This window comes from Nannospalax galili, unplaced genomic scaffold (genome assembly GCF_000622305.1).
Source record: "Nannospalax galili isolate Female #2095 unplaced genomic scaffold, S.galili_v1.0 scaffold398, whole genome shotgun sequence".
Lineage (NCBI taxonomy): Eukaryota > Metazoa > Chordata > Mammalia > Rodentia > Spalacidae > Nannospalax > Nannospalax galili.
In genome coordinates this window covers 168,426-181,708 of record NW_008341813.1, presented here as the reverse complement: position 1 = coordinate 181,708, position 13,283 = coordinate 168,426, and the positions used below count along the sequence as shown (strand labels likewise).

Below are 13,283 nucleotides of genomic sequence, written 5' to 3'. Positions count from 1 at the left end.
TATCTAATCCTTAAAAGATTTTAGGGTTACCTCTTCAGAGGGGGGAATGTTGGAGGGGAGGGAGTGGTCATGGATTTGATCAAAACACCTTATATTCATGTATGAAATTCTCAATAAAGGTTTTGTAAAAACTTTAAAAAAATGAACGCCTTCTTTTAAAAAATATTTCATTTTTATTTTATGTGTATGCGTCTATTACCTGCATGTAGGTAAGTGCACCCATGTCATGCAGTGCCTGCGGAGGACAGGAGAGGCTGTTGGATCCCCTGGAACTGGAGTTACGGACAGTTGTTAGCTGCCATGTGGGTGCTGGGATTTGAGCCCGGGTCTTCTGCAAGAACAGTGTTCTTAACCTCCGAGCCATCTCTCCAGCCCTGTAAATGCCTTCTTAACACCACAAAGAGTAACACTTTAATGAGCAGCAAAGTAAAGTGGTGATGATGAATCATTTGAGCAACAGCAGAAATCAATGTTTTCCAAATATTAGCTTATAGTGGAATGGGCTCCTCAGTCAGTTCAATGAGAATAAAGATGATTCTCATCGCGCGAGCGTGCGTGCGTGCGTGCGTGTGTGCGTGTGTGTGTGTGTGTGTGCATGTGTTTGATACATCTTTATACTTTCTGGAAAAACAGGCTCTAGCAGCTCCAGGGCAATACTAGGTGTAACAGTATGTTTTGAGAAAATTAGACAAGCTATGACCAAGTAGGAATCACAGGTCTGAAAAGTGGCTGCACTGGCCTGCGTGTGCTGGCTGAAAGCAGTGAAGCAGGAACAGACTGTGTGTTCTGGGGGTGTTCCCGTTAAGGAGCACTTCAGAGGAAAGATAACAGACTGTCTGTTCAAAGATGATCAGTGTTGGGGCTGGAGAGATGGCTCAGTGGTTAAGACCACTGACTGCTCATGCAGAGGACCCGGGTTCGATTCCCAGCACCCACATGGAAGCTATGAACCGTCCTTACTCCACCAATTCCAGGGGAATCCAAAGCCCTCTTCTGACCTCCGTGGCATTGCATGACACGGGTGCACTCACATACATGCAGGCAATACACTCATACACATAAAATAAAAAAATAGTGAATAAAATACTTTAAAAAATGATAAATGTTTATGAGCGCTCTTAGACATTTTTCAAGAAAACCACATGATATTACAATAGGTATTTCTGTTGTAAATTTGAGGTTCATGAAATTGATTAACTTTTCCTTCAGTCTTTTTTTTCATTTTATAAAAATTTTCAGACAAAGGCTAAATAGAGAATAGGGCTACTTTGAGTTGAGAAATAATTCAGACAGCACAAACACAGTGTGAAACGGAAGCAATTCCCTTAAAGCAATGATGATACAAGAAACAGAAAACTGTAGAACAAAACTATCTTTTTTCTTTTACTCACCACAAGATAAATTCCTTTCTTTCACTGCTGCCATGGTTACTCCTGTGTGTGGTCTGACTAGGCACCATGTTTTAAAATATTCCCTATTGGGGTTAAGTGTCAGAAGTTGAGAGCTCAGTGTTTATTCAAAGTGAAAACAGAGCGTGCAGTTAGCATGGCGATGAAGACTTCTAGCAGGGTGCACTGAGCCTTTTCAGGTGTTAAGAGACAAGACTACCTAAATTCACTATTCACCTCCCTCAGCTCTTTTAACCTTTATCCATTCCTTTCATAAGAAGAATTCAACCTCAGTTTCTGTCTGCTTACCCTAAAAATTACTGGAGTTTCTGAAGAAGTCAAATATATACAGGTCAAGTCACATTCATGACCTTAGCATTCAGTATAAACTTAAGACTTACACTGAGATGTTGGGAAACAAATGATTGAAGGAACATGCCTATTCTCTCTCTCTCTCTCTCTCTCTCTCTCTCTCTCTCTCTTTCTGTGTGTATCTGTCTGTCTCTCTCTTTTTCTCTCTCTGACTCTTTGTATGTTTGTTTTACTCTGAAGTAGGAGAGAAAACTCAGTAGGTACTGCCTCCTTTTACTATAAGCTCAGAGAAATGATTTCACATAATGTGCATATGTATGTCTTAAGAATCAGATAAAACGCTAACTGAGCCACTGGGAATTGTCTGACAAACTATTTTTGTCCTTCATCGTCATCTAGAACTCCTGAGGGTATAATCTTTTTGAGGTAGAACAGAGAAAAAGAGACTAGGATTTTCTACAAATTGTAAAATTTAGCACAGAATCACATACAAATGAGCAGGATTTGATTCTAACTTTTTCAAAATCATCATGCAATTCGGATAGAATATGGATAAAAAATTGATGAAGGAAAAAGGGGAGGGGGTGAATATTTGTTTCAGAACTAGAATGACGTTCAAAAGATGGTTATCTTTACTATTAAGAGGAAAGAACCCGGACCTATGGGAAGGTGAAGAATCTCATGGAGTTTCAGATGAAAGTGAAGCCGTTCTGTGTGAAAATGTTTTGTTAGTGAAAAGAGTGGAAGATATGAGTGTAACTTTAAAAATAATTGTCATGGGTGAAACTCCAAGTCAGAATTTATTCTAACTTAAAAGACAAAAAAAAAAAAAAAAAAAACCGATGCCAACTTTATCCAGTTAGCTGTGATTTCGGGATAAATGGTCTCAACCTAATACCTTCCCACACTCCTTAAAAGTGTGCAAGTATTCAGGTCATTCCTAGAATGGGAGAATACATTGCTTTATTTGAAGACAAGTGTCATTAGCTGAGATGCAATCATAGTTCACTTAAATACCTACTTGAGCCCTTTCTCATATTTACTTTATTAAACAAGTATATTTTAAGTATTATGCTGTTTTTGTAAGCATTAATCCATATGATTACTTTATCTGTAAGTAATGGCTATTACTATTATTATCATTATTACTATTTTAAGAGTGATAAAGTTTTCCAGATATTCTACAAATAGTAACAATAACTTTAGTCTCTTTAATCACAGCACTCAGGAGGCAAAGGCAGGCAGATCTCTGCGATGAGGCCAGCTTGGTCTACATAAGTTCTAGACCAGGTGTGAATACAGGGAGACTCTGTTTCAAAAAGACCAAAAAATTTACTGTTATCCATATCCCATCCTGTCATTCCAGGCAACATGATACCATGGAGGGGTTCTAACTGCAGAAGATGTCCAGCACCATAGGCCAGACCATGGAATCTCCTAATCACACAGACCTGGATCCTTCCATCTTCTTTCTCCTGGGCATCCCAGGTCTGGAGCAATTCCATCTGTGGCCCTCACTCCCCGTGTGCTGCCTGGGCACAGCCACATGGTTGTTGTTGCCACTGAGCCAGCCCTGCACAAACCCGTGTACCTTATCCTGTGCGTGCTTTCCCCCATCGATTTGGCTGCCTCCTTCTCCACAGTTCCCAAGCTACTGGCCATCCTTTGATGTGGAGCTGGGCACATTTCTGCCTCTGCCTGCCTGACACAGATGTTCTTCATTCACGCCTTCTGCATGATGGAGTCCACAGTGCTGCTGGCCATCTGCCACCCACTCCCCTATTCCACCGTCCTCACTGACACCATCACTGCCAGCATCGGGGTGCTCGCTATGGTGCGAGGCTCCCTGCTCATGTTCCCATGTTCCTTTCTCATTGGTCGTATTGGCTGACAGCTGCACAAACAGTGTTGGTCATTGGGGTTGACTTGTTCTGCATTAGCATCTTCTTATCCTCACTGCACAAGCTGTCCTTCGCCTCTCATCCCAAGAAGCCCGATCCAAGGCCCTAGGGACCTGTGGCTCCCATGTCTGTGTCATCCTCATCTCTTACACCCCAGCCCTCTTCTCCTTTTTCACACACCGCTTTGGCCACCATGTCCCACTCCACGTTCATATTCTTTTGGCAAATGTCTATCTGCTTTTCCCACCTGCTCTTAATCCAGTGGTCTATGGAGTGAAGACCAAGGAGATTCGTGAAAGGGTTGGCAAGGTATTTCAAAGGGGACCAGGAACTGGGGTCAAGATGTCTAAGCGATTATGGAATAAAGGGATGTACAAATTTAAAAACCCATAACTGGGGCTGGAGAGTTGGTTCAGCGGTTAAGAGCACTGGCTGTTCTTGCAGAAGACCCAGATTTGATTCCCAGCACCCACATATGGCTAACAATCGTCTGTGACTCCAGATCCAGGGAAATCTGACCCCCTCTTTTGATCTCCTCTGGCATTGTATGACACGGGTACACCTTTGTACATACAGACAACACACTCATGCACATAAAATAAAAATAATAAAATATTTTTTAAATCCATAGCTTACAAAGTTAAGAAATACTCAGAATTTGAGGCAGGAAAAATAACTTAATATGGAGAAAATTTCCCATATAAACTTCTGATCATTTGCAATATCATAAATCACAGGGGAGAGTGAGGAGTTCCTGCATTTCTTCCTTTTATCTGGAGAAGTGTAAACATAGAAAGACTTTACTTTTTAGAATTCTGGACACTGAAAGCAGACCCTCTGTCTTGAATAGGGTCTGCCATATACCAGTTCAGAAAAGCTCCTGTTATCCCTGGTGTCCCCACACTTCCTACCCCCTTGTAGTGTTCCAAGCATGAGGTTCCAATTTCCAGTTTTAGGCTATGGCAGCAACCACAGCATTTGGATAGAGATAAGTGAAAGTTAGGGAATCAGCACTGCACAGGATATCACCAAGCAGTGGAACAAGGCTTTGGACTTAGAATCCTTTAGTATAAAACATCAGGACTTCTCTGAATGAGGCTACTGGAGAGGTGAGGACATTGCTTCCTTTCCAAATATGAGCTTTTCATCTCACAGATATATTCCTATTTCCAGCCACTAGTAAACCATAAACCCTTCTCCCAGTCCCCTCAAAGAAGAAGAAAACAGAAAAAGAAAAGAACGTTATAAACAAAACACCTCAGTAATTCAGCTGAGTTAGTTCTTCATTCTCAAAATTCCCAAATCTTCAGTTCGGGCACTATCCTGAACTTTGGATCACAGGTTCCTTAACTTTGGTTTTGAGCATTTCGGAAAGAATTCCTATAAGTGTACAGATAGACAATCCTGCTTGCTTATGACTTCTCATTTTAATCAAGATCTCAGTGCTCAGAGCTCATGGTTTCACCTGTTGCATGTTAGATAATGATGCCCTTTATCACAACTGACATACAGTTCCTTTTACCCATGCTTAAAACATTAATATCTTTTCCATTGAGATAAATGAAATGACTCAAAATAAACTACTTAAAATTCCATATGAATTCCTAAATTTTATAATGTTATGTTTTTTTCTTTCTGTGTTTATTTCTTCCTTTTCTGTTCAAGAAAATTTAAAATACACTGTTGCAAGCCAGTCCTATTTCTTTTTTTTTAATTGCATGTGTATGAGTATTATTCCTGCATGTGTGTAAGTGCACCCGTGTCATGAAGGGTCTGCAGGAAGACAGACGAGGGCTGGATCCCCTGGAATTTATGTTATAGACAGTTGTTAGCTGCCATGTGGGTGCTGGGATTTGAACTCGGGTCTTCTGCAAGAAGATCCAGTGCTCTTAACCACTGAGCCATCTCCCCAGCCCTAGTTCTATTTCTTTTTAAAAAAAATTATTTATTACTTTTACTTTATGTGTATGCATGTATTGCCTACATATAGGTAAGTGCACCCATGCTGTGCAATGCCCCGGGAAGACAGAAGAGGATGTCAGATCCCCTGGGACTGGAGTTACGGACAGTTGTTAGCTGCCATGTGGGTGCTCGGATTCGAACCTGGGTCTTCTGCAAGAACAACCAGTGTTCTTAACTCCTGAGCCATCTCTTCAGCCCCTAGTTCTATTTCTTAAATTCACAAATTGTGTGGATTCACTGACACTTTTGCTTTATGTCAAATTTCCCCTAGTTCCCTTTACCTTGGTCACCTGTGTGTGTGTGTGTGTGTGTGTGTGTGTGTGTGTTGATGGAGACCAAGCTGAGGGTTTTATACCTTGCACTTGATAAGCAACCATTTTACTACTGAAATATATTTCCAGTCACTCATCTGTCCGTTTTATTGCCTTCAGATACGTACTCATTGGTGAGCCCATTGTTTTCTAATAGATAGTTACAATCCAAGAGTCACATGGTGGCCCTGGTTAAATTAGATGGGTCGTGATACAAAACCAGAAGTCATGAATCTGAGAAAGGGAGGGGGAGAGGCATTGAGCGCAATTGGAGAGAGATGAGAGGGGATGAGGAGAGTGATCAGAATTCATTATGCACATTTATAAAATGGTAAAAAAAATAACATTAAAAGCTTGTGTACTTATGGAAAATTCACCATAGTGGTATATTGTAATTGGACTCTAGAACCCCAATGTAGTTTAACAATTTATAAATAACGGGAAACTACAACGGTGGAAAAAAGATTCTTATTATTAGCATATACTACACATAACAATGGTTTTTGTTATGACATTTTCATTGATGAATGTCATGTATTTTGATCATATTCCTCCATTACCCTCTCTGGTCACCATTCCATCCCCTCTAACCCCCTTTCTCCTCCCAACTTGTCCCCCTTCTTCATATATGCTTTCTTTTTTTCATTTTTAATATTTTTATTGTTTTGTGCACTTCAAATAATATATCTTAATGAAATTTAGAGATCCTCCCCCTACCCCACCCAATCCTGCATTACCCCCAACCAGATTTCAGGTATTCTATCTTATATGTTAAGTCCTATCTGTTCAAATATTTCTATCCAGGTGTCCCTTGGTGCAAGTTCATCCACTGGAGTCTAGTCAGCCTATCTATGGTCACTCCCTTAAAGAAGATCTACTTAACCCTCACTCCACAGTAATCATTTGCCAATAGTGCCTTGACTAGGATTGGGCCTGCTCTCCATTTCCCCTGTTCTATGCAGGGTTTTTTGTCTGACTGAGTCAGCATGGGTCTTGTGCATGCTGTCAGCATTGCTGCAAGTTCATATGAACAAGTTTCCAGTGTCCTGAAAGCCTCTTTACATTCACGCACCAACCCTGGCTCTTAGACTTTTTCGGCTCCCTCTTCTGCAATGGTCCCCTGAGCTGTGGGTGGGTGAGATTTTTTTAAAATATGGGTGTCCTGTCTAGAGACACACACTCTTCAGTCTCCTATTCTCTAAAACTTGTAACCTTCTGTGTACATTCTCTGTTGTATGAGGAAGCTTTGCTGTTGAGAGATGAGGGATGTATTACTATCCTCTCTACCCCTTGTTCTGCTGTGTTTTATGAGTCTTAGGTGTGGAGGTTCCACTGTAGATGTCTCACTTAGAGCCGGGCCTCTCTAAGACACTTATTCTGCATGTATGACAATTTGTGTAACTTTGTAATAATCTCCATGTGTTGCAAAAATAGCTTCTTTGATTAGTGGTATAGTGTATACTTGTCTGTAAATATAAGAATCCGTATTTAGAATATACTAAGAAATTTCATTTGATCAGAGATGTGACAGAGATAGGTTCTTTTTCTAGGCTCTATGACTTCTTCAGCTATGTGTACTTGGCTATATTTACAGTGGCACCCATGAGTTCATTCCCATTGAGAAGGGTTTAAGTCCAATTGCATAACTGTTGATTACCCCCTAGATAACAGTGCCACTACTGCACCAATAGAGGTAATTTTTGTGTCAGTGATTGTGGTGATCAGGTTTTAGCAATGGGCTAGACTGTTTATTAATTTTGTCTCTTAAGCAGCTTGTATAGGATGTTCATGTGTATACCTGAAGGCTATATAACAAGAAACACAGGAGAATCCCCCCTTCAAGTTGTTGGTCAGAGTAAGACTAGAGAATCTAAAAATGACATGGGCTCTTACCACAGCCCTTGATTACCTCCAAAAACTTGAAGGTAAGATTGCACTGCTGAAGACAGGATACATTTTAGACATAGGACTTGAAGCAATGGAGCTGGAACTGACCTGGAAGCCTCCTCCCTGAATATTAGCTCTCATAGTCCTATATGCTTTAAATATTACTTTTGGTGACCCAGTGAACTTAATTAAGATTGCCTACAGATCACCTGTGAGGGGTTGTTTGTAGGAGCATGGGCAATGCCTCCCTCTTACCCCTGAAAACATTAACTGCCCAAGGATCCTCAGAGAGGGATGGGGCATCTTGAGCCCTCACTCCTAGCAACTGTTAACTGCCTATATATTTACAAAGAGGTTTAGGGCTGCTGGAGTTCCTCCCTTCTCTTTTCTGTGATGGAATGTTGACAAGCCCAATCTTGTGCAGGTAATCATAGCTGCTGAGAGTTCAAGAGTACAACAGCTATGTCAGAAGATGACATTTCACCTTTCCCTGATATCTTACATTCTTTCTGTCCTCTCTTCTGAAATGTTCTCTAAGCCTTGCGGGGCGGGGATTATATAGGTGTCCTACTTATTACTGAACATTCATCAGTCACTTATTCGCAGCAGCTTGATTAGTTATGACTCTCTACAGTAACCAATGTCCATTGAAAAAGAAGTGCTTCTAAACAAAACTGACAGAAGCACTATCTATAGGCAAAATCATAACTATTTAGAAGGGAATTTGATAGGTACATCAGTCTATTTGGTGAAACAACAGCAATTAGTTTCCCCATTAGGGCCATGACCTCCACAGCCATGGGTTTTTTGATCAACCTTATGCACTGGACATGAGTTCCCTTTTGTGGAGAAGGCCTCAAACCCAATCAGAAAGTGACCAGTTAACATCCAGGTCACAATTGCACTAGTAGCACATGTGGCTTGGGAAGGTATACAGCTGAGTGAGATAGGTGATGAGAGTTCTCCCTCAGCCATCTCCCCCTCTCACCTTCTGGCACTGTGGAAGCCACCCAGCAGGAGGAAGCATCCAGTTCAGTTCCAGCATATTTCTTTATATACTGCTACCTAAGCATCATCACCCTTCTATTTTTTTGAAATTTATTGAAAGTTTTTTATGAAGATAATTCCATCTTTGTGAAGGCCCGAGCTCTGATTTGAAGTAACTTCAGAGTAAGTTCTGACCTGAAGTAAACTCAGACCTGGACCGGGTAGCGTTCCCTGAGAACTTGGATGTTCTTCTGCAGTGATTTCTATCACGACACTGACAGTTCCTTGAACCCTATTAAACGTACATAAGTAAGCTTGTGTAATAAAGTGACAAAGATAGGTAAGATCCCAAAAAGGGCTGAGCCCTGAAAACTTGAAGATACTGTAAAGGTCAGGAAGGTACTGCAAATGTCAGAATGAGATAAGTTGGCTTGAGAAGAACATTCCTCTTCCTCTTGTTTTACTATAAATAAGGTTGCTTCTTAGAATAAAGCATGCACTGGTTCACACGCCTCTGCATCCCCTGTGTCCTGATTTCTTCTGCACCTATACCTCGGGGCCCCCAAGCCCTTCAGGCTTGAATTGTGGTCACTGACCCGCGACACATCTTTCTTATTTTTTTTTAATTGAGAAAGTCTGTCCGTGTCTGTTTCTTGAAGTGTTCTGCCCATGTTTTCTTCTGCTTCTTTCACAGATTCAGGTCTTAAAATGAGGTCTTCATTCATTTTGAATTTTTATCTAAATGAAATGCTCCACAGTATCATTGACAAACAGACTTGGGTAACAAAAGGAAAAGGGCAAATGGGACTAGAAAACAAGCAGGAGCAGCTCCAATGTCAAGAAAAAGCAGAACTAAACCAAAAATGACTCAATTTATTTTGAGTAAGGGTCAATCCATCAAGAATGTACTTGTGCTGGATAGCTTTAGTGTCAACTTCACACACCTGGCTTGAGGGAGCAAGCTGATCAGGGGCCAGGGGAGCAAGCCAGTAAGCAGTGTTCTTCCATGGCCTGTGCTCTAGCTCCTGCCTACAGGTTCCTGCCCTGAGTTCCTTCCTTGGGCTCCCTGATGACCTGGGAGATGTAAGACAAATAAATCCTTCCCTCCCCAAGTTGCTATTGGTCAGAGTTTTGTCACAGCAATGGAGAGACAAACTAGGACAGTACTACAACTCTAAGTGTATATATACTGAACATCACTGCACTAATTTTAACAAAACACTATGAAGTATAAAGGCACAGATTGGCCTAAACAAAATAATGGTTATTAATACCACACTCTCACCAATGGGCTGACTGGTCATCAAGATTATTTCACCCAAACACTGCTGACACACATTGTTATAAGTAGCTCATGGGCTTTCTCTATGGTAACCACATTGTAGGGCACAAAGCAAGTCTTAACAAATACAATAAAATTAAATGCTGCTATGCACTTTACTAAAGTCTCCCTCTAATGAATCTGCTACTAAGAACTGCCAGCACTACTTCATCTTCCTTTTGTGCCTCTTGATGCCTGATTTCTTGATGCCAAAACACAGAGCAGAATGATGGTCCAGATATTCAGGGTCTTGTCTGAAAACCATCAAAATCCTGAAAGTGATATACAGGCATTTCACTCAACTCAGAAATCCCTTGGTACCTGTGCTTTTGGGGAACTTTAATGGAAAACACCAATGAGATATTTTAGAGCTTAATGATCACAAGCACTGTGTGATGCTACCTAAATAAGCAGATAATTTTATGTACATGTACTTACATATGTGCCCATGTGTTCATTAATGTGGGGAATAACAATGAACACATGCCAATTTGAATGACCATCTGTGATCTTACATTGGTCCAGCTTTCCTTGTGGTTTAGACTGTGGGATGTAGGTTTAAAGCACTTATGTGCAGAATAATAAACAGACATTCACATGCTCATTTATCTGTCGTGTTTACATTTACTTATGTAACAATGACTACACACTTATCTCCAAGACTGGTGACTGAAAGAGCCATAGATTAGAGTCTTGTGGTTTACAAGAAATGTGTTCCTGCGAAAGTGGATGAGGAGGATTACGACACCATAGAAATTCTTGAAAGATCAGGCATATTTTGCATAAAAATTAAATTGGGAATGGTTAAATAATCTAGTTTTGAAATGGTAAATTTGATATTGAGAAATTCAATAATAAAATATGCTGAATGATTCTAATTTTATATGTATTTCATCCAAAAATTATTTGCAGATTTTTATTCATTGTGAAAGTAAAAATGAACAATGGATTGTCGACTTTCATAATGTACAAATAACTTAAAATGTATTTATTAGTGTACAATCACTATATATTTAATGACAAAACATTTAAGCAATGCTATTTTTAAACTTACATTTCATTATTGTTGATGACTATGAATTAAGGATGTTTATAGCAAGGTATATACAAATAAGTCACATCATTATTTTATGATTAAAAGTGAATTATTTGCAGGTCTGTGATTTAGTTTCCAATCCATTAAAATGTTTCTATTTTACAGTAAACTGTGCAACAATGTGTATTTGAAAGTAATTTTATTACATTTTTCCATTTTTATTGAGATAAACATCACATTCCCTAAACATCATTTTTCTTTTTTTAAAAAATATTTTATTTATTATTTTTATATTATTTTGATTTATAGAAATAATACGATGTATTGTAGAAAAACGTTAGGTAATACAGATTGCCAAACTTAGAAATTATCTTGCATTGATGAACTGTTTCCACTAAATAGAACTCTGTGAGTTAAGGCTCAGTTTTATCCAGTGCTGTACTGCCAGGGCTAGAAAAGAGCCTGCCACATAGCAGGAATATAATTGTTTGCTGAATCAAAAATTATTTGTAGACACTCCTCTCCTGACAGCTTTTCTTTAAAATTGAGAAGAAGGGACGAAGGAGTATGTTCTCCAATCACCTAAACAACTTGAAAATCTATTTGTGCATATTTGCTATTTTTATTTATTTATGGTGGCTTTTGTTTTTAAAAATTAATTATTTAATAACCAGACGATTAGAAGAAGTATTTCACTACAGCTTTAACATATTCAATAACAATTTCCAGAGCAAAGATACATCTCTTTCAAAATGGCTGAGATCCACCTGAGCACGGATATAAAATCATCAGGTGGATTTCAATGGTAATGTTTTTCACCTCTACTAATTAACATGAAGCACATTTTGTGCTTCTTCCTCAAATATAACTTTTTCTTACTGTTTGTTGATTTTTTTTGTGTATATCCTACAGAACATCCCAAACAATCTTATTCATCTATATACCCACTTCCCAAATGGCACCATCCCATAGCCTCCCCCCTGACTGGAGCCCACATATTCTGTCATCCCTGTTACTGTCCACTGTGTTGTCAGTGCCCCCAGCTGTTCCCCAGTGCTTGAATCTAATCAGCCTATTTAGAGTTCCTTGTTTTAGAAAGATCAGCTCTTTCTCACCTAACAGGAATCAGTTGTCAATATTCCTTTAGAAAAGATTGGGATCTGTTGTTCATTTTCCCAGTTTTATATGGGTTACTGTCTGGGAGTCTCTTGGGCTACCCTGGCCAACAACTCAAAGGAAGGTATCTCCTGTCTGGCATTGTTTCTTACTATGTAGCTTTAGCTATACACATGGACTGTTAAAAAATTATACTGACCATTTAATCTTTGGTTATTGTGTGTTTAAGACTATACAGTTGGCCCAGATAAACGAATTTATTTTCACTCTTAAGGTCCTTTGAGGATCTGTTCCTCTTTCCTTTCCTCTGCCAGTTCCATCTATGTGAAGATAATAAGTCAAATGTCCTGCTCTACCATGCATGGCTTCACTTGGAAGCATGGAGGAAAGGTTTCCTCTGTAAAAATAAATAAATAAACAAATAAATTTTTATTTTTTATGTGTATGTGTGTATTGCTTACCGGTGCATTCAATGCAGGAGGAGGACTTCAGAGGGCAGTAAATCCCCTGCACCTTGTGTCCTCTGCCATGTTGGTGTTGGGAATGGAATCCACATCATTTACAAGAGCATCCAGTGCCCTTACGTGCTGTGTCATCTCTCCAGCCCAAAATTCATCATTTCTCATAACTTGGATATATACAACTGAGTGGCTTTCAGTTAAGTCAGAATGCTGTGTAGCAAAGATCACAGTGTCATTCCTGAGTATTTCAGAGGAATACCGGAAAGAAACTCCAAAGCTGTTAGTCGAGTTCTCTTTATCACCCTCAACATCTGTTTTCTGATAACTGACTGGCCTATGGACTTGCCTATTTTGACAAGCACTTTTATCTATTTGTTTCTGACTCTCTTCATTAAGTTGGATGTTTTCAAGGGGTTACAGCAATTCTAATACTTAATTTTGGGATTTCATTGTATTTGATTTTTTGAGATTTATGCTTTTTACATATTTGGATGTTTTCAGATGGAAAACAACGATTTTTTAGTCAAATGTGGCATTTCTTTGATTCCTTAAGATGAATATTAAAAATTCTATTCTTACATACAGATTAGAGATGCAAGTA

The 13,283-nt window shown here is 39.4% G+C and overlaps 1 pseudogene; it reads left to right on the top strand.

The window, feature by feature from the left end:
- Nucleotides 1-3,103: 3,103 nt before the first annotated feature.
- LOC103737577 lies at nucleotides 3,104-3,994 on the top strand (annotated as a pseudogene).
- The last annotated feature ends 9,289 nt before the right edge of the window (nucleotides 3,995-13,283 follow it).